The following is a 22,328-nucleotide window of genomic DNA, read 5'->3' as shown; positions in this document are numbered from 1 at the left end:
GATAATTTCTACCCAGGTCCCCCCGCTTTTAAGCATGTTTTGATATTATTCTAATTTAGTTTTTTTTTCTCTTTTAAATTTTACCATTTAATTCTTTTTTTCTTTTTTTACTTTGGTCCTCTAACCATTGACCACTTCTGGAAATGGCATGTATAATGGGTGGGATAATTACCCATTTGGTCCCCACGCCTTTTGCATATTTTGATTTAATCCTTTATCTTTTTTTTTTTTGCAAATTTCTTTTTCTTACATTATTTTTCTATTTTTTATTTTTCAGTTTAGTGCTTTATTTTTTTAATTCTATCCCTTTACTTACTATTTTTATTTTATTTTCAGCATTGCAAATTCATGTTATTCCCATTTTGCCCTTTTAAACTGTGCATTTTATTTTTATCCTTAGGTGGTTATTATTTTATTTATTTATATTGGTATTATGTTATTAATCATGTCGTGACTGTTGTTATTATTATCATGAATTAATGTTATTATTACTATTATAGTAGTATTATTATCCATTAGCATGACTACTATTACTATCATTTTTATTTTTATTATCATGCTATTATATCATTATTTTGTTTTTTACCCACCTAGTTATTTTCATTTTTTTTTCCATTACCATATTACATGACATGTTTAAGTATATTCGTTCATTTTTTGTACCATGCTCAAATAAATTAATCGAACATCGCATTAAATGTTATATTCGTTTTTACACGACGCATAAGAAATAATTAAAATCGAGGCAATGTTCTTTATTTAGGGATTCGAGAAGTTGTACCCTTAACTTATGGGGTATGACTTCTTTTCGGTGATTCGAAACATAGTGCCCTTAACTTACGGGACATGACTTTTTGATTGACTCAAAACAAAAGAACCTTCTCCATAAAACTTAATTAGTGATATTTTCAATGCCATCAAATAACATCATGTAAAAGGGATTGCATTTTAAATTCTCTTCGAATTCTTAATTTTTTACGCTAAGACATCAAGTAATCAACTAGGTGCCAATTTTGGGCGTTATGAGGGTGCTAATCCTTCCTCATACGTAACCGACTCCTAAACTCATTTCTTGGATTTTGTAGATCGAAAATTATCGTTTTAGTAAATCTAACATTTTTATTAAAATGATTGAATTTCGAGGTGACCCAATCACACCTAATAAAAAAGATTGGTGGCGACTCCGTCTTCATTATTAAAATAAAAAGTCAAGCTTCCAAAAAAGTTTCGGCAATGAGTGTAGTGAATTGACATATTAAATGTTTTTGTATGTGTATTTGAAATAATTATTTGAAATATTTCACATATAAACATAATTATATTTGAAATATCATACCCACAATGTAGATGAAAAACCAATGACATTTGAAATAATTATTTGATTTTATAATATTTGAAATCATCATACCCCACAATATATGTGGAGAAAATAAATATTTGACATATAAATATTATATATAAAGAAAAATATATCTAAAGAACTAGCTAATGTTTTTTTTAAATTCACTTTATTAAATGATTTTATAAATAAAATAGAGATGAATTAAGAACAAAAACTTTGAAAACAATATACTTATTAATTATAAACATTAATTAAAAAAACTTGAAACAACATGAAATAAAAATACATATTAAAATGTTTATAAGAGGCCAATTAAACTTAAAACTCAAGGATGAAATCTCAATTATCTAACCACCTAACCAAAAGAGTTTATGTGTAAAAAAAAATATTAATTAAAAAAGCTTAAAACAACATGAAATAAAAAATACAAATGTGAGTAAGAGATGAATCAAACCTGAGACTTAAAAGGAAAAAATACTAATATTTAACCATCTGATCAAAATAGCTAAGTTATTAATTTTTAGTAAAAAAATCACGTCCTATAGGATGCATTTTCCTTTCACTCTCCAAAAAAAATAACTAAATCGGTATATTTAAAACAAATGGCACATTTTCTTCTTCTTTTTTTCAGCATATGTACATAAAGATATATAAATGTTCCTACGTAATCCTCAAGCTTCATTGAAGCTAGCAAGAAAGAAAAGATTTCCCTGACCTTAATTTTCTAACTTTTTTATTGCTTTGCTAAGATGAGTTCAGTTGAAACTACAAAACCTCACGCTGTATGCGTTCCATATCCATCACAAGGCCATGTTAGCCCCATGATGCAACTGGCTAAGTTCTTACATTCAAGAGGCTTTTTCATAACCTTTGATAACATTAAGTTCAACCATAGGAGCTTCATCCAGTCCCAAGGGCCAGACTCTGTCAAGGGTCTGCCCAATTGCCAATTCGAAACAATCCCAGACGGGCTTGACAAATTGCTCAAGACAGAACAAAAAAAAAAACTTTTATTTTATCTTTTAAACTTTCTTGTTATTTTTCTATCTCTAATATCAAATACTTACAAACTATTTATAGGTTATTGTCCTTAAAAAAAACAAAAATATTAAAATCTAATAATAGCCATAAACCAATGACTCTTGACCTTTCATTCTCCTATAAAAAACTTCTAAATTAAACCCATTAAAATCACATTTAACGTTTAATCATCAAAACTCTCTCGTAAACTTAAATGCTTCTGCCATCCTTCATGTCGATTAATTTTTTGCAATTGTCAAGAAGTACCATCGATAGCGGTTTTGTGAAGATATCTGCGACTTGGTCCCGGCTTGCCACGTGCACTAATTTCACACTTCCTTCCTTTACATGATCTCGGATGAAGTGAAAACGAATGTCAATGTGTTTGCTTCTTTCATGATTCACTGGGTTCTTTGCTAACTCAATTGCTAATTTATTGTCAATTCGTATCTCAGTCGCACCGTGTTGTTGTTACTCCAACTCGTCCAACAAATTTCTGAGCCATATAGCATGACACATACATCAAGACGTTGCCACATATTCATCTTCACATGTCGAGAGTGTCACAATTGGTTGCTTCTTTGAAAGCCAAGTAAACGCCGTGTTACCCATAAAGAACACATATCCCGATATGCTTTTTCGATTGTCTAAGTCTCCGCACCAATCACTGTCAGAGTACCCAATCAACTTGTAATCTTCCATATTTGAATAAAAGAACCCGAGTGACACCGTTCCTTGGATGTATCGTAGTATTCACTTCAACACCTTCCAACGTGAATAAACTGGCTCCTCTATGAACCGACTTACAATGCCAACACTTAATGAAAGATCAGGCCTTGTGCAAGTGAGATAGCGAAGACTTCTCACCAGACTCCGGTATTTGCTCGCTTTGACTCGTTCTCCTCCATCAAAGTTTGAGAGTTTTACACTTGGTTCCATTGGTGTTGATACCGGTTTGCAATATGTCATCTTGTACTTATTCAAAATTTCCTTTGCGTATACCTCCTGTGACACAAAAATACCTGTCTTTTCTTGTATTACCTCTAAACCTAGGAATAACTTCATCAAACCTAAATCTGTCGTCTCAAATTCCTGTGTCATTGTGCTCTTAAAATCTTGTATTATTTCACCATTATTCCCCATAAAAATGAGGTCATCAACATAAAGAGCAACAAATAACATATTACCTCTATTCTTCTTCACGTAAAGGGCATGTTCATGCGGACATTGTTTGAACCTGTTCTCCTTGAAGTATGTATCAATACGAGTATTCCATGTCTGCGGTGCTTGCTTCAACTCGTAAAGTGCCTTATTCAATTTCAATACCTTCTTCTCTTCTCCACTTTTTATGTGCCCGGGTGGCTGTTCGATGTAGACTTTTTCTTCGAGTACACCATTCAAGAATGCTGACTTGACATCCATTTGAAATATTGGCCATTTGAATTGAGCCGCTTGTGAAAAGAGCAATCAAATTATCTCCATTCTTGTAACGGGAGTAAACACCTCGTCATAATTGATTCCCTCCTTTTGTTTGTATCCCTTTGCAACAAGTCGCGCCTTATACCGTTCTATCTCGCCTTGAGCATTCATCTTTCTCTTGAACACCCACTTCACACCAATGGGCAGACTTCCTTTCGGCAACTCCGTTAACTCCCATGTATTGTTGCTGTCAATTGTTTTAATCTCCTCGTCTATGGCAGTTTGCCACTTCTTGTCTCACACCACCTCTTCAAAACTTATATTCTCAGAATCTGCCAAAAGACATACAATGTGTATCTCATTTGTTGAATCATACAAATCTTGTAAACTTCGCATTTTGGGTTATTGCGGTTCATCTTCATCATCGATAGTTTCAGGATTTTTCGGTATGATTGTTGGTGTAGTGGTTGATGATTCTCCATCTTTGATTATGACCTCCGTTGAGTTATTCCAATCCCACTTGCTTGCTTCATTAACTTGTACATCATGACTCACCACAACCTTCTTACGTATCGGGTCGAGTAGCTTGTATCCTTTTGTTTTCTCATCATACCCAATAAAAATAAACCTTTTACTTTTGTCTTTGAGCTTCGTTCTTCGCTGATCTGGCACATATGCATAGGCCTCACTACCGAATACTTTGAGATGAGAAACTGTCAGTTTTTGTCCGCTCCAAGCCTCTTGTGGTGTTTGATCATTCAACTTCACATGTAGACACCGATTTTGCACATAGATAGCACATTGCACGGCTTCCGCCCAAAATTCCTTCGACATCTTCTTGCTCTTGAGCATTGACCGAACCATATTGAGAACAGTCTAGTTCTTCCTCTCTGTCACACCGTTTTGTTGGGGAGAGTACGGTGCGGTTAGGAATTTTCTTATGCCTTGCTCCTCACAATACTCCATGAAAGTCATCGAAGTATACTCGCCACCTCTATCGGATCGTACAAATTTGATGTGTCTACCGGTTGCCTTTTCCACCATCACTTAGAACTTTTTAAACACCTCGAACGCCTTGGATTTTTCTTTCAAAAAATAAACCCAAGTTTTTCGTGAGAAATCATCGATAAAGGAAATGAAATACCTTTTACCGCTAAAAGATTCGATGGAGATTGGTTCACATATGTCGGTTTGAATCAATTCGAGAGGTTTTTTAGCCCAATATTCTGGTTTTTTTTGAAACAAAGTTCTGACGCTTGCCGAGTATACACTCTTCATAATATTTTCCCTCATAGTCCATGTCCAGTAGCCCATGCACCATGTTCTTCTTTGCCAACTCATTTAGATCACCATAATGTAGGTGACCAAAATGGAGATGCCACAGCGACGTCTTGTCTTCTATGTCAACTCGCAAACATTTTTCTCGAATGCTTCTCAAATTCAACTTTGTACATGCGATTTCTCCCTATTTCCGCTCGAGCGACCAAACACCCTTCCTTATCTTTCAAGTGTAACACCCGATTTTTCATAAGTACCGAATAACATTTTTCCATGAGTTGCCCTATACTCAACATGTTACTCTTGAGGTCTGGTACGTAATACACATCTTGGATAGACCCAACTAACCCATCCTTTTGTAAATAACAAACCGTACATTGGCCTTTTACCTCAACTTTCGACGCATCTCCAAACGACACATGTCCCGTTTTAACCTTTCGTATCTCTTTGAATAGGTGCTTGTGCCCGCACATAAGGTTGCTTGCACTCGTGTCAAGGTACCACACCATGTTGTTGTTGGTGTTGACTTCGTTGTATGCCTCAAGAGAAAACCTTCTTTCGCCTCATCATCTTCCGTGGTTAGGTTGGTTGTCTCTTTCACCTTTTTCAAGTCACGACATTCTTTCGCAAAATGCCCCGTCTTACCACAATTGTAACACTTATCAGAGTTGCAATCCTTCGCATAGTGACCATATTTGCCACACTTGTAACACTCGATGTTGGAATAATTTGACCGACCGCCTCTTCCACAAACGCGTCTTCTTCCACGCTAATTTTGTTGGTTTGATTGCTCATTCTCCTCATAATGCCTTTCTTGACCGCAGCCTCTTCTACCGTGACCATTTCCTCGACCTTCACGGCCATGCCATCTACCTCAAAAGTTTTGAGAATAGAAAACCTTTTCGTCTTTGATTGAAGTCTTAGTTTGAAGTGCTTGCTCAAGTGTCTCCTCTTTCTTCTTCTTCTTACGTTGTTCATATGCCTCGAGAGAACCGATGAGCTTATCGACTGTGAGCATTGCTAGATCCTTTGACTCTTCTATGGCACATACGACATTCTCGAAACTGTCAGTTAACGACCTCAAAATCTTCTCCACAATTCGTGCATCTGTTAACGCTTCTCTGTTTTGGTTGAGTTGGTTCACCACGGTTTGAACACGCTAATGTAGTCAGAGACACCTTTCGATTCCTTCATCTTCACACCTTCCAACTCACCGCGAAGATTTTGAAGGCGGACTTGTTTAACCCAGTCGGCTCCTTTGTACACCTTCGCCAAAATGTCTCACGCTTCTTTTGAAGTTGTCGCACTCACAATCTTCTCAAAGCCCAACTCGTCAATAGTTCGGAACACCATGTACAATGCCGCCTTATCTTTCGATCACATCTCTTTCAACGTCTTATTTTGAGCCACCGTATATCCCGCGGTAGTTGCCAGTTCTACAAAACCTTATTAGACCACCTCTCAACCATCTTGAGACCCGAGAATAGCTTTCATTTGGATGCTCCAATTCTCGAAGTTTGCCTTCGTTAGTCGAGGTAACGGCACATTACTGGTCACACTCTCCATGGCTCGGATACCAAATTGACAAATTGCTCAAGATAGAACAAAAAAAAACTTTTATTTTAACTTCTAAACTTTCTTGTTGTTTTTCTTTCTCTAATATCAAATACTTACATACTATTTATAGGCTATTGTCCTTCAAAAAAAATTGAAAATATTAAAATCTAATATAACCATAAACCAATGACTCTTGACCTTTCATTCTCCTAAAAAAAACTTCTAAATTAAACCCATTAAAATCACATTTAACGTTTAATCAACAGAGCTGCCACCATCCGGTCGTGATGCAACTTAGGATGTTCCAGTTCTAAATGATTTGATACGAATGAATTGTTTGGCACCATTTTTAGAGTTACTAGCTAAGTTAAACTCCTTGCCCCAAGTGTCCACTGTTGCTTGCATAGTTTCGGATAGAGTTATGAGCTTTGCTATTAAGGCTGCTGAATTACTTGGTACACCAGAAGTTTAGTTTTGGACTGCCTCAGCTTGTAGTTTCATGGGATATCTTCAATTCAGTGAACTGATTAAACGAGGCATTTTCCCATTCCAAAGTAAGTACTTTTTTCCAGTCTCAATCAATCAACCACGCTTGTAATCCTCTCTCCTTAGCACTTGGAGTGTGCTTGAGTAAGAATATAAAGGGATGAAAGTAGGAAGTGAAAAAAAGGAAAAAAAAAAAAATAAAATTTTAGAATGCTTAGTAGGAAAAAAAATAGCAAAATGGTCACTTTCTATTATAATATATAAAAATCAATCATTTCAAATAAGAATGATTAGAGAAGAGAAAATGAGAATGAAAGAGGAGAGAAGAGAAGAGAAAATGAGAATGAGAGAGATGTATATTAAGAAAAGGGATTCCAATAGGAAATGACAAATCAGATTTTTTTCTCCTTAAAAATTTAAATCAAACTAAAATTGTTAAATATGAGAAGGAAAAATATTTTTTGTCGTTCTCTTATTTAAAAGAGATAGGGATGACATAGAATCACAGTTCTATAGAATCCTTCCTTGTCTATTAATTCAAATTTATACATTTTTCAAATGTTTTATTTTCTTCTTTTATTTTTCAACTTTACCAAACAAAGGAAAAAACAATTTTCTACCTCTCCAATTTTCTTTCCTCTCCATTTTCTTTCAACTCTATCAAGCAAAGCCTTAGGATTCGCTTGGCTTAGTGGAAAAATAAGAGTAAAAGAGAAAATGAAAAAGTGAAAAAAGGAGAGCAAATTTTGAGTGCTTGGTAAGTAAGAAAAACGAGAGAAAAAAAAATATAAGAGAATGGTCATTTTTTACCCTAATGCATAAAAACAAATAATTCCAAGTTGAAATAGTAAGAGGAGAGAGAATGAAATATATATATTACTTCAAACTTATGTGTTTTTGAAAAAAATATTTTCTTTTTTACTTTCCGATATTTTAATCACTTGAAATTTTATTCTAATTCTTGGTTTTTCAAAATTTATGTACCTTCTTTGAATTTAATTTTATTTTAGAGAATTAATTTCTCATAAATATGACAATGTGATTTAATGGGAAAGATAATTTTCATGTAGATGAAAATGTAAAAAAAAAAGATTAAAACAAAATTATTCTAAATTTATTTTGGTTTGGGTATGAATCTATTAAAATAAATAAAATAAGAAGTTGTAGCCTCCTTCCTTCTTCTTACCGCCTTCTTATTTGTAACACATTCTACTTCAATTGATTTTCTCTAGTACTTCAATTGATTATTTGAAAGTAAATTTTTTAATTTTATTTTCAATATACAAATTTGATTATCTACATAATATATCCTCCACATATTATGTTTATTTTCTATTATTTTTCTCTCTTTTCTTTTGATATATTGTCAAAATAAGATTTCTTTAGCTAAAACATACAAAAACATCCTACTAAAATTAAATATGCCAATGTTGTTGGCTCAGCACTCACTTTACTCCCTCAACCTTCTAATAGTACTCCTCACCATCACAACACTAATAATGTTCAGAGTATTGATGTGTTTAACACCTCTTGTAGGGCAGGTCATTGTTGACATGGTCTAAAAATAACTAAAATTTTGACCCTTATCTTTTTTGTATATGTCAGATGAAACTTTTCTCAGTGATGGAACTCTTGATAAACCTATCGATTGGGTCCCTGGAATGAGTAACAGAGATCTCTCCAGGTTTATAAGAGCGAACAATCCAAATGATATCATATTTGATTTCTTGAGCTCCGAAGCACAAAATTGCCTAAATGCTCCAGCAATCATCTTCAACACATTCGATGAGTTGGAACATGAAGTGTTAAAAGTAATCGCTGAGTTTATAAATTAGGACCACTTCATCTGCTTGCTAGGCACATAGATGATGACCCGTCCAAGTCAATGAACTCAAGCCTATGGAAAGAAGATACAAGCTGCATTGAATGGCTTAACAAAAGGGAACCCAATTTAGTTGCGTATGTTAACTATGGAAGCATTACTTTCATATCGGAGAAGAATCTCAAGGAATTTGCATGGGGATTGGCTAACTCTAAGCACCTATTCTTATGGATCCTTAGACCAGATATCGTGATGGGTGATTTTGCAATTTTGGATGAAAAGTTCCTCGATGAGTGTTAAGGACCACTTAGCTAAGCGGTTAGTCAGTTAAAAAGCTGTTAATACAACTAAGAGTAGTTAGGAGCAGTTGGTAAAATGCCTATAAAAGCAAGTTTCTAATCTGAATGTAATTAAGCTAGTTCTTAAGATTCAACAATAGAAATCAATCTGAGATTACAAGTTTGTCATCTTCTTTATCAACCTCTTATTCTTTAGTCATCTATTTCATTAGTTTTACCTAGTTTCTAATATGGTATTAGAGTCCGATTTTGATCCTAAAACCTGTGGGTTATGGGCCCATTACGCTTACGATGTATTTTTTGAATTTTATCTAACATATTGTGTAATAAAGGACATCAAGACCTGGGAAACTTTGCTGAAGGGCCATATTTGTGACGGGTTATACCACTTCCTGGTCCCTACTGAGGCTCCGTTTGCTGCTCATTCGAAGCTCTAAAATTCGATCGTGGCATGTCTTGTGCTTGCTTTGTGGCACAATCGTCTTGGCCACTCGTCTGCTTCTGTTGTTAAGAACGTTTTACAAAAATGTAATATTGTTTTCAATAAATGTTGTGATGGTGGTATATGCATCGCGTGTCTAAAAGGAAAATCACACAAATTGCCTTTTTCTATGTCGACGACTACATATCAACCATTTGAACTGACTGTTTCTAATCTTTGGGGACCCGGGGTAGTTGCATGTGAAAATAAGTGGTATTACGTAACATTTGTTGATGTATGCACTAGATTTACGTGATTTTATCATCTTAGTCAGAAATCTCAGGCAATAGAATGCTTTATGCAATTTCAGCAGTTAATTAAAACATAGTTTGGCAAGACCATCAAACAATTTCAGAGTGACTGGGGTAAAGAGTACTGGGCTTTTACAAGTGTCCTAGCGTCTCAAGGAATTATTCATCGATTGATATGCCTATATACTTCTGAACAAAATGGAGTAGTTGAATGCAAACATCGTTACATTGTGCAACTAGGCATCAGGCTTCTGGCCCAAGCAAATTTATCCATGGAGTACTAGGGGTATGCGTTTTGCTGTGCGGTTCATCTTATAAATCGCCTTCCCACTCCGGTTTTACACGAACAGTCCCCCTTTAAGGCCCTATATGGTCAGGATCCCACCTATGACCACTTACGGGTTTTTGAATATTGCTGTTATCCTTACTTACGACTGTTTGTGACATATAAATTAGAATTTCGGTCATAACCTTCCACCTTCTTGGGCTATAGCACTCAACACAGGGGATATCAATGTCTTCTACCAAATGGTAAGATAGTTATTTCAAGACATGTAGTGTTTGATGAGACTAAGTTTTTGTCCTCTAAAGTTAACTACAAAGGTCTGGGTCTAAAGTATGGTATGACTGTATCAAAAACTGTTCCTATAGTTCGGAAAGTCTCCTCTCGCTCTGTGGCACCCTCTATAAGATCATCGGCTCTGTTATCTTCTTCAGGATCGTCTCCAGCTGGTCTTAATGGTGCACATGAGTCTAGTCCTCTAACTAGTGATACTGTCGGATCGTCTCCGGCTGGTCTTACTAGTGCACATGAGCATAGTCCTTCGACTGGTGATACTGTCGAGTCCTCATGGTTTATGGAAGATGCTCCCTCGACGTCCCGTACTTCGAACCACATGCTAGCTGAAACCAACACTCATCCCATGATGACTCGTACTAAGGTAGGTATTTTCAAACTTAAAGTTATGTTCGTTGAAGCCATGGAACCATCCAAATTATGGAAGCTTTTTCTACTGCTGAGTGGCGAGTTGCTACCCAAGCAGAGTATGACGCTCTTATTCATAACTCCACTTGAGAACTGGTTCCTCTACCACCAGATCGCAAGGTCATTGGGTGCAAATGGCTATTCAAGATTAAGAGAAATCCTGACAGTACCATTGCTAGCCAGACAGCCAGATTGGTTGCCAAATGGTGCTCCCAGGTTCCTGGTTGTGACTTCAAGGAAACTTTTAGTCCAATTGTAAAGCCTGCTACTATTTGGGTTATTCTGTCCATTGTTGTTTCTAGAGGATGGCCTCTTTGACAGGTAGATGTGAATAATGCATTTTTGAATGGTGAACTTGACACTGAAGTATTTATGCAACAACCTCCGGGTTATGTTCAGTATGGCTCGACTGGCCAGTAGCTTGTGTGTCATCTGAAGAAAGCTTTATATGGTCTTCGTCAGACCCCTCGCCCCTAGTTTAAGAAGCTGGTTTTGTCATTTCAAGGTTTGATGGATCCTTGTTTGTTCGAGTCACGTCTGAGTCCACTCTCTATGTCTTGGTATATGTTGATGACATTATTATCACTAGAAGTCTGGCTACTACCATTGATTGGTTTTTTCTGTGACAGCCCTAATTTGACCCTAATCGAAAAGTGGTTTCGGGACCACAAAACCGAGTCATAAAAATAATTAACTATTAAATTCTGTGTTTATTATATGTGTAAATGCACGTGTGAAAGTTTCATGCTTTGATCTGGTCATTTGTATGTGAAATTTATAAGATAGGACTCATGTGATAAAACTTGAAAGTGTGATAGGTAAATTTTAAAGTACCAAATAATGCATGAAATGATGACATGAGGGATTTGCATGTCAAATGGACCAATTTTGTTTAGTGGCCGGCCATAAATGGTGGTTGATGTATAATATATGTTTTATTTTAGTATTATAATAAGTGATGGCTTTATTTTTGAAATAAATTAATTAGTAAAACAATAAATGATGATAAAAAAAAAAGATGTTCATCTTTCTTCTTGATTGTCGAATTTGGGAAAGAAAATATTGAAGAAGAAACCAAGGCATTCGGCCATGGCTATCCCAATTTAAGGTATGCATTGTGATTTTTTATTTTAATTGATTATGAGATTAAATTGGTAAGTACATAGTTTATTTAACCCATGGTTTAAATTCATGAATCAATGAACAAATGTCCATTCGCCAAGTGCTAAATTGGTGTTATTTTGATAAGTCTTTGGGAAGATGTTAGTTTTTTGTTAAGTAGCTTAAATGATGGTTGAATGAGTAGAATTCATGGTTGAAAAGTACAAATTGAAATTTGCCGTATGAGTGTATATGCATTTTGGAAAGAAAAAAATATTGTTGTTTAGTTGAGTTTTCATTTGATATATATATTCATTCGGTCAAAAGGGGGAGGAATAAGATGAATTTAAAATGTTGTGGTTTAATTTTTTTAGTTGGTTAAATGATTGTGGTCATTGCCGAATACAATTGTGTTAGGGGAAATAGGATTAAATATCGGTTTGATGAACTAAATAAATATATATATATATATATTCGACTATATAGATTTGATGTGTACTTGAAAATATAATAAGCCTTGAGAGATTGTGCTTGTGTAAGTAAACTAAATGTTTAATGAATATTAGGCTAAAAGGAGTAAAAGGTTAAGTCATAAGAAAATTTGAGTGATATTCATATTTGGACATTAGGGTTATATGAACTTTGGTTATTTGAGTTATGTGTTATGTGAACTATTTATTTGATATACATAATCGGTCATTGTTTGGCAATAATGTAACCTATGTGTAATTTGCTACAATTGATCATGAGATGGAATTTGTATATGAAAGCTAAGTTTGAGTGGTTAAGGCTGAATGGGATATATAAGATATTAAAGCATGTTATAATTATATATTGGTGTATACGTGGTTGTATTTAATCCTCTACTTGAATTCGGTTAGATATGGTCATGGTATGAGTTTAGTAGGGTTAATATCTTAAAATTGAATAGAGTTTTATTTAACCTCATGTGTCGTGTGCATTAAAATATTTGATGATTTGGGTGTTATTATATGCATTTATGCTAAGGATTTTTCAGCTATGTTTTATATCTATGAAATGATTATAATGGATAATTTAAGAGCAATTTCAGCTTGTTAAATATGTGGTACGTGTATGACAAATTGTATAAACATGATGTATTGAAGTTACCCTATAAGATCGAAATGGGTAATTAAATTATTGGTGTGTATGTATTTTTATTCATTGTAACTTGGCATGTGAAATGGGTGTATGATAGTTAATATGTGTGCTTAAGGTGATGTGATAAAATAATTAGGTATATGGTTTGGTTTCATTATTGAGTATAAAGGTTAAGTGCTTTAAAAGGCCTTTGATGTTCGAAATGATTAAACAAATTCATTTGTTTAAATTAAGCTCAAGAGCAAAGAGGAACTAGACCAGATAAGGGAAAGGAGAAAGCGAACGAATAGCCTATCCGCAACTGTTCAAAAATATCCGAGGTAAGTTTTGAGTAATTACAGTTATTAGATAATTAATGTAATGAGATAAGCATGATAAATGAATTGCAATCTATTGTCTCTACTTGAATAAGGTTGTTTAATAAATAACTTGAGTATATGGAATGTAATCGAATGGATATTAGGAGTTAAGTTGAGGTAGTGAAATGGTTATGTGTTCTTGCATAAAAGTGTTGAATTGAAAGTTATATTGAAAGTGTGTTTTTGTTGTGTGCTCATACTCGAATGAAGAAAGTGAAGTACAAATGTGATATGTTATATGAGCCGAATTATCATGTGGGTAAATATGCTTAGCTCTCGATATATTAAATATCTAGGTTAAATCCCGCAGGCTTCGTGCTGGTAATGTATATCCGAGTTAAATCCCGCAGGCTTAGTGCTGGTACTATATCTGGGCTTAAAGTTCCGCAGGCTTTGAGCTAGTAATTGGATTCGGGTTTTGAAACCTAGCAGGTTTAACGCCGGTGATTCGAATGAGATTACAAATTCAAATGTTCAAAGTAAACTATTATCGAATATGTATGATACATGGTAATGACCAGGTACATATTATGTACTGTTATGTGAATTGATTGCAAAGTGAGTCATTAGTATCAAACAACGATATAACTATGTGAATGATTAATATATCTATGAATAAGAGAAATGACCTATTCGATCGATGTACGCCATTATATGAAAATATGTGAATTAAATTAGTTTGTATGAGCCATAAAGTAAAGTGAAGCATGTCTTGAAAATTTCTTTGTGTATTTATATTCGCCAATAGTCTTTATGTGTGGTATACTCGTGTATATTTGGCCTAGTGATTGTAATTAGAATCTGAATTTGGTAATATTCATTGTTCGATTTAAATGACATGTTTTAATTGTTGAAATGCTTAAAACTTACTAAGCCTCAAAGCTTACTCGCTTTCTTATCTCTCCGCTTTATAGATTGTTGATTTTGGCCACCGACTCGTGGATCGTCGTGATTCATCGTACTATCGATCTTGTTGGTACAGTTATATTTTGGTCTCGATATGGCATGTATAGGTTGGACTGTTGATAAAATATGTTTTGTAATTGTAAATATTTTGGCCGTATGAAAATGGCATTTATAACTTATAAATCTGTATGTATTCAGTTTGATTTCTGCTTTTGTTGATAGATTATGTGATTGAAAAATTAAATGTTCAGCTTGGTAATACCTCATAGCCTAAACCGGCGATCGGACTCGGGCTAGGGGTGTTACATTTTCAATTGCTGAATGATAAGTTCTTGCTCAAGGACATGGGTGATCTGTACTTTTTTCTTGGGAATGAAGTTACTCGATCCTCTACAGGGAGTTTACATATTTGTCAGGCTAAATACATACGTGATATTCTTGACTGAGCATCTATGGCAAATGTAAAGAGTGTTAACACTTTGATGGTAAGCTCGTCAGCTATATCCAAAGAAGATGGTGAGTGCTTAAAGGATCCGACTGAATATAAGAGCCTTGCGGGTGCACTACAGTACGTTGTACTTACACGTCCAGATATTGTGTATGATGTAAACCGGATATGTCAATTTATGCACAAACCTACCAATGTTCATATGGCTGCTCTAAAATATTTTTTGCGGTATCTGAGTGGCACCATTGATTCTGGGGTTGTTTTTCGACCCTCTAATCGACTATCTCTGAATGCGTATGTCGACATAAACTGGGGGTTAGATTTTGACGACTGCTGGTCCACTTTAGGGTATGTGTCTATTTCAGGACCGCTCCAGTCTCGTAGGGGTCTAAGAAGAAGCAAGTGGTCTCTAGGTCTACAGCTGAGATAGAATGCAGGAGTCTTGCCATATCCACTAGTGAGGTTAACTGGTTGCTATCCCTACTTCAAGAACTACAGCTTAAGTTAGATGATACTCTTAATGTTTGGTGTGATAGCTCGATCTTGCATCCTTGCTATGCTAATCTGTATTACATTCTAAGTTCAAGCAAATTGAGATGGACTTGTTCTTTATACGGGAAAAAGTAGCGGATGGGTCAATTATTGTTGGTGAGGTTCCAGCTTGTGACCAAGTTGCTGATATTTTCACCAAGCCACTGTCGATGACATTTTTTACTCGTTTTCGAACTCTTCTCTGGGTCTTACCCGTCAGAAAGCTGGGTGAATATTAAGGATCACTTAACTAGGCGGTTAGTCAGTTAAAAAGTTGTTAACACAGCTAAGAGTAGTTAGGAGCAATTGGTAAAATGCTATAAAACAGGTTTCTAATCTGAATGTAATTAAGCTAGTTTTCAAGATTCAACAATAGAAACCAATCTGAGATTACAAGTTTGTAATCTTCTTTACCAACCTCTTATTCTTTAGTCATCTATTTCATTAGTTTTACCTAGTTTTTAATAAGGAGATTAAGGATAGAGGGCTGATAACAAGCTGGTGCAACCAATATCAGGTTCTTTTACATTCTTCAATTGGTGTTTTTTTGACACATTGTGGGTGGAATTCTACCGTTGAAACCATATCAGGAGGCTTGCCAATAATTTGTTGGCCATTTTTTGCTGATCAACAAACCAATTGTCGCTATGCTTGCATTCATTGGGGTATTGGCATGGAGGTGGATCATGATGTGAAGCGAGAGAACATAGAGTTTTTAGTTAAGGAAATGATGGAAGGTGAGGAAGGAAAGAAAAAAAAAGAAAAAGGCATTGGAATGAAAGAAAAAAACCAAAGAAGCGGTTGAAGTTAGGGGATTATCTTACATTTCTTTTGACAGATTTATTAAGGAAGCTTTCAAACATGGTTAACTCGAAATAGTATTTTCAGTGGGGAATTATGTAAATAATGAATGGGGACCATTCGATGTCTATTTCTATTTTTTTCTCTATTTTTTCCTTTATAAGTGAATGCAGTTGTGTGAGGTATGTATTAGTATGTATTTGAAGCTCGTATTCACTGTATTAGGGTATAGATATTAATCATGCCCACCTTATTATGAATGTGATTAACTCGAGTTTCATTCAAAGCTTTTATAAAGATATTTTCTAATGAATCTTCAGTTTTAATATAACCTATAAAAATTATAGGAAGTATGCAAAGAACTCAATTAAGAAGTTTGGATTAGAAAGAGCTAAGCCAGCAATGACCCCTATATCACCAAGTAAGAAAATTAACAGATGCAAAAGGGGTGCCACTATTTCTAGCACTTAGAGGAGTATGATAAGAAGTTTATTGTCTCTAACTACAAGCAAGCCTCATTTAAGCTTCAGTGTGGGTGTTTGTGGTATCCCCAAAGAGGCAACGTGTAAAGGATGTAAAACACATCATCAAGTATGTTCTTGATACACTTGATTTTGTGATATGAATGTCGAAAGATAGTGCAATGATTTTAGTTAGGTATAGTGATGCAGATTAGGCAGGTAATGTAGATGATCGAAAGAGCACATCTGGAGGCTATTTTTACCAATCCAATCTTGTATCTTGGTATAGTAAGAAGCAATCTTTCATATTCTTGCCAACAGTTGAGGTAAAATATATTGCAGCTAGAAGTTGTTGTGCAAGCTGCTTTGGATGAAACAAATGATGACAAACTATGGAGTGGCACTACCAAAGGCCACTGACTACTGTGACAACTTAAGTGCAATCAACATATCAAAGAATCCTATGATGCATTTTATAACTAAGCACATCAATTTTCAACACTACTTTATTCGTGAACTTGTGAAACGGTACAATCAAATTGCAGTATGTGAAGACTGAAAATCAACTTGTTGATCTCTTACTAAGGCACTTAATGCAGCAAGGTTCGAAGCACTAAGGAACTCAGTTGGGTGTGTTGAGTCTAACATTTGGCACTTGTTCTGAGAAGCATCAGAATGATGATTATAGATTTCATTTTGTAATTCAGAGATCAAGCTCTATAGTTGGTATAGTCATACATGCAATCATTATTTTTGGAGGGAAAGTATATATTTGATGATCAAATTTCCTTTTCTTGGAGGGAAATTTGTTAGAGGAAAGGGTATAAAGAAACACGACCCTATAAACACCTTAGTTGTGTTATAACTTATCACAAACTCTCCTTGTCAATTTAGTAGTAACTTGGTCTCTCAAAGCTTCCTTATTCTTAGTTTCGCATTTTCTTTCAAGTGTCTCTTGATTATGAAATTCTTGATTCTTATCAATGGCACACATTAAGATCACTTTTTAATTTGACTATGAGAAAAAGCTCTACAAGATCAGCAAGCAAGAGAGCTTTTTCAATCTCATGAACCTTCTATTGAAGAATCAATACCATCACTTATTGGCACTACCTTTGTCACAAGTCAAGCATAAGATTCTGTGGCCTTATCTCAATCACTCAATCTAACATTTAGTGATGGTTAGGGTAAGAATGGTGAAGAGGAAACAGTTGTTGATGTTCTTGAGATAGGTGAACAATGTTTTAAGAACCCTAATCTTGATGTTAAGCCCTCATTTAGTATTTAGCATAGGGAAACTGCTTCTTTTTATGGAGATCCATTTCTAAGGTATGATCCCTCATTCACGAAAAACCTTTTATAATCTTTCAAAAATGGAAATAGTATCCAACGTTGGCGCGACCCTTGGATTCCAAACTGTGGTCCCTTATTTGTACAGATCCATCTCTTTCTAACTTTAATATGGATTGTCCTCTTAGTAGTATGGCTACAGGTGATAGATCATGGAATTTGGACCTTTTCAGATTGTGGCTCTCAGAAGAGATCATTAACAAAATTGCAGGTGTTCCACCACCGCACCCTTCTTTGGGTCCTGATAAAATAACTTGAGGAGCTAATTTGACTGGTTCTTTTTCTCTTAAACGCGCATATGAGAAGATTCAAGAAGTTACATTGAATTCGAAAAAATAGATTTGGAAGATACCTTGCAAATTTAAAGGCCTTCAACGGATCTGTTTCTTCTTATGGCTCACCCTTAAGTAGCGCCTATTTACGAATGCTGAAAGGGTGAGGTGAGGCATTGGGAATAGCAGCGCTTGCGGGTTTTATGGGCAGGATTATGAAGATATGTTGCATGTACTCAGAGATTGCCTTGCTACTAGAACTATTTGGGATAAACTCATTCCAAAAGACAGACTCTCTAGGTTTTACACCAGTTCCCTCCCTATTTGGATGACAGAAAACCTTCATAATCATCTCAACATTTTTTAGGATGGGGTGGATTGGTCATGTCTTTTTGGGATTATTGCTTGGCATATTTGGAAAAACCGAAACTTGCTTACCTTTCAAGGCATTTCTTGGAGTAATGATGAGATTCTTAAAATTTAGTTCAGTTGGGCAAAGTAATACATTTTCATCTCCAAAACTGCATTTCATAAGCCTCACAGTTATCTCCACTCTTCACCTTTAGCTAGTAGTTGGGTTTGTTTGAGAATAGATGGTTCGGTTAGGCTTGACGAAGGTTTTGCAGTAGCTGGAGGTTACATATGTGATCATAATGGTGGGTGGATCATTGGGTTTTGTCGATATTTGGGTAATTGCACAGTGACAGAGGCTAAACTTTGGGGGATCTTGGATTGGTTAAACCTTCTTTTGGAAAGACGATTCGATAGGGTCTCAATCCAAACTGACAATATTGATGCCGTTAACATTATTCAAGATGGCTCTTTTGGAAACTCTAATCCTACCCTAATTAGGAGAATACTTCAAGTCCTGAATATGTTTAAGTAGTGGAAGATTCAAATTTTTCCTAGAGAAGAGAACTCAATTACTGATAGTTTAGCTAAGTCAATTCGCACTAGAAGCCTCGGTTTAAGATTGTTTAGGGATCCTCCTTTATTGATCTAGTTTAATTACTTTTTAATTTTAATTTTTCACCAAAAAATATAAAATAAACAATGAAACATATGGATTGAAACTAATTAATCATAATAACACATGAAATTAACAATATAAATACATCAAATTAACAATACTAAATGCACAACAATTATTTATCGTGGTGTTGTTATCAATTGTGAGTTAGTGTCAAGTTAACTTATGACACAAACTCAATTAACAACATTATTAATATATACTATTGATGGATATAACAAATTGGGCATATTAAAATAAAATTGTATGAAGTATATTAAAATGAACACTTGGTTAAGTGGTAAATTTAATAGTTTTTAATCTAATTAGTGGGGATTCAAATCTCACTATATATATTATTTATTTTTGTTAAAATGAAAAGACTAAAATACCATCGAATAATATAACTTATTTTAATTATGAAAGGGCATTTCTATAATTTACCTATCAAGTTGATGACCCGATAAAGGATGACACCAACTCAGTAAAATACTTAAATAATAATAACTAAAAATTCCATTACACACGTACACATGTGGAAACTGTAAATTTCGAACACAAATGTCTATTTAAAAATCATATACAAAAATAATAAAATGTATGGTTTGAAACTAATTAATAATAATACATAAAATATGAGTGTTATTGTAATACCCCAGAATGTGGTGTTAGAAGTTTTGAGGTTGTGGTTAGAGTCATTGAATAGGTCGAGCAATTGAGTGGGTTTTCACGTTTTAATGTTAGAATGAGCCTGCTGGTTTGGTGGTGGTGAGTGTGTTAGTTTACCTTTGGGTTTCGGGTTTGAGTCCTAATGTGTGTTTTGAGAAATTAATTTATTTTGGTTTTGCTTTTTTAATTTTTAAAGATTTACTTTTAAAATTTAAAAGAGGAGGTTTTTCAGTTTCACGTTCTTTTCCATTTCATTTTCCCTATTTTTTTTGTTGTTCCCTCTATTATTTTTTGGTTATTTCCCCAAATTTCAGTTCTTTTGATTTCTTATTTCTTCCATTTTACACTCTCGTTACGTGTTGTCTATCAAGACTGATCGTCCTTGTGTGTTTCGTTTTATCCGAGGTGAAGCGGGTTTTCGAACAGTTTGGTAAGAGCGAATCGACTACCCCTTGGTGCTTGATATCACGTTCTAAGGTGTGTGTTCTAAAATGGTTTAACTTCAGTATCAAATTACGATGGAATTCGGTAATGTCTTGTGTGTTTCTGAAATTGGCTATTTGAAGTATTGTATTGTTACTGAATTGCATGAAATTCTGTATGTTTTGGCATAATTCTAAGTTACCATAGGTTGGGGATCGTTTCAAAATCAAAAGCATAATTTGCAGCCTATTTCGATGAGGTTTTGTGATCACACAAGTGGCCATACGAGCGTGTACCGCACACGACTGTGTGCAATTGGGAATTTAGATTTTTTGATGATTTTTGTTACCACACGGCCTGACCACACCGGAATGTGTCCCTACATGAGCGTGTGAGACCTCCAAACGGCCGTGTCTCCTCTACTCTTTATTTTTGGCACTTTTGGACAGTGAGTTACACGGGCTACTCACACGGCCATGTAACTTGGTCACACGGGCGTGTGTCTCCTCCACATAGGCGTGTAGGCCTCCACATAGGCGTGTGGACTTATTTTGCAGAATTTTTATTTTGAGTCATAAACTGTCTGTTTTATGTTTCTGTGTAATCTTACCCTCGATCAAGCCGTAGTACGTATGTTTGGGACTCCATTTAGTTTGGTTCATGTGTATATGTGTTTTATGGGCTTTAATTTTATTGCTCGTTTATGTGATGAATAAGTCTGAGTTTATTATTGTTGTCGTAATTGAATATTAGAATACAAGTGTAATCAAATCTGAATATGTTCAACTAGAAATGTTAATGTCAGTTTCTGTATGTTGTCTATGTAATGTATGCATTGTTGCATAGCATGAAAATTTTAGGATCTGATTATGAAGATAAGAAAGACAGACTTAGCAGTTTTAACTGCGTTACTTTTGTACAGTGGTTTACCGTACTATCCTATACGTATATTAGTTGAACTATATACAGTTACTCAAGTGGCATAGTTCTACGTCGTGTTGTGTAGGGTGGATGAACCTATTATGGTTATATGTGGTGTGCAGGGTGGACAGGCCTACCATAGCCTTTATGTGGTGTGTTGGATGGACGAAGTGGTGTTTGGTTGGTGAGGTGAGATTTTTTACTTATGCATCCGTTCGCATCTGAATATACGTCTGTTTGTCAGAACATTTTATCTGTTTGTGTGAACATTTGGTTGTTGACAATATAATTAATGTCATGTAATATGTTCTGATTGGAACATCATTTCTCTAGTTTAATATTGTATTTGACATACCGATTGAGATTTTCATAGGTGATATTTTTATACATATGCTTGTCTGAAGTATTTATTATGTCACATCATCTTTTGCCATCTGTTTATGTTTCGAACTCACACTAAGCTTGCGTAGCTCATCTCTGTAGTGTTTTTCCTTTCAAGTATATTTCGTGTTTTGGAGTTGGACTTGGCATAGCGGAGGTCTCAGAGTTCTTTGATTGGTTCATTTCAACTAATGTTATGATAAACTATTTGAATTATGCACCTTTGTTTTTGCACACAAGTCTATGTGTACTATGGTACGAGGATTTTTAAGTTACTTTGAAATTGTTCAAAAACGTTGATTTGGTTTATTCCTAACGGTTCTTAAAACATTTGTTATATGTTGTTTCCAAAAACAACTATGTATCATTTAATCTACTAAAATTACGAAGCATAAGGGTTTAGCGAAGAATTTCTATGGCTATAAATGAGTTTTATCTCTGCCACTTTGGTTGGCCAATGTAACTCCCAGAATTCGGTCTACCTTCTAGACCGAGTTTTGGGGTGTTACAGTTATTAAAACAAAAAAAAAATAGATTAAATTATTTATCATGGTGTCGTCATTAATCTTGAGTCGGTGTCGAGTTAACTTGTGACACCAACTCAATTAAATACATTATTAATATATACAACTAA

The 22,328-nt window shown here is 34.9% G+C and overlaps 1 pseudogene; it reads left to right on the top strand.

The window, feature by feature from the left end:
- Positions 1-2,091: 2,091 nt before the first annotated feature.
- On the top strand, positions 2,092-16,276 carry LOC108466830 (linamarin synthase 2-like; annotated as a pseudogene).
- The last annotated feature ends 6,052 nt before the right edge of the window (positions 16,277-22,328 follow it).

Source organism: Gossypium arboreum, chromosome 2, assembly GCF_025698485.1.
Source record: "Gossypium arboreum isolate Shixiya-1 chromosome 2, ASM2569848v2, whole genome shotgun sequence".
Taxonomy (NCBI): domain Eukaryota; kingdom Viridiplantae; phylum Streptophyta; class Magnoliopsida; order Malvales; family Malvaceae; genus Gossypium; species Gossypium arboreum.
Note: the sequence above shows the minus strand (reverse complement) of the source record. Positions and strands in the feature narration are given on the sequence as shown.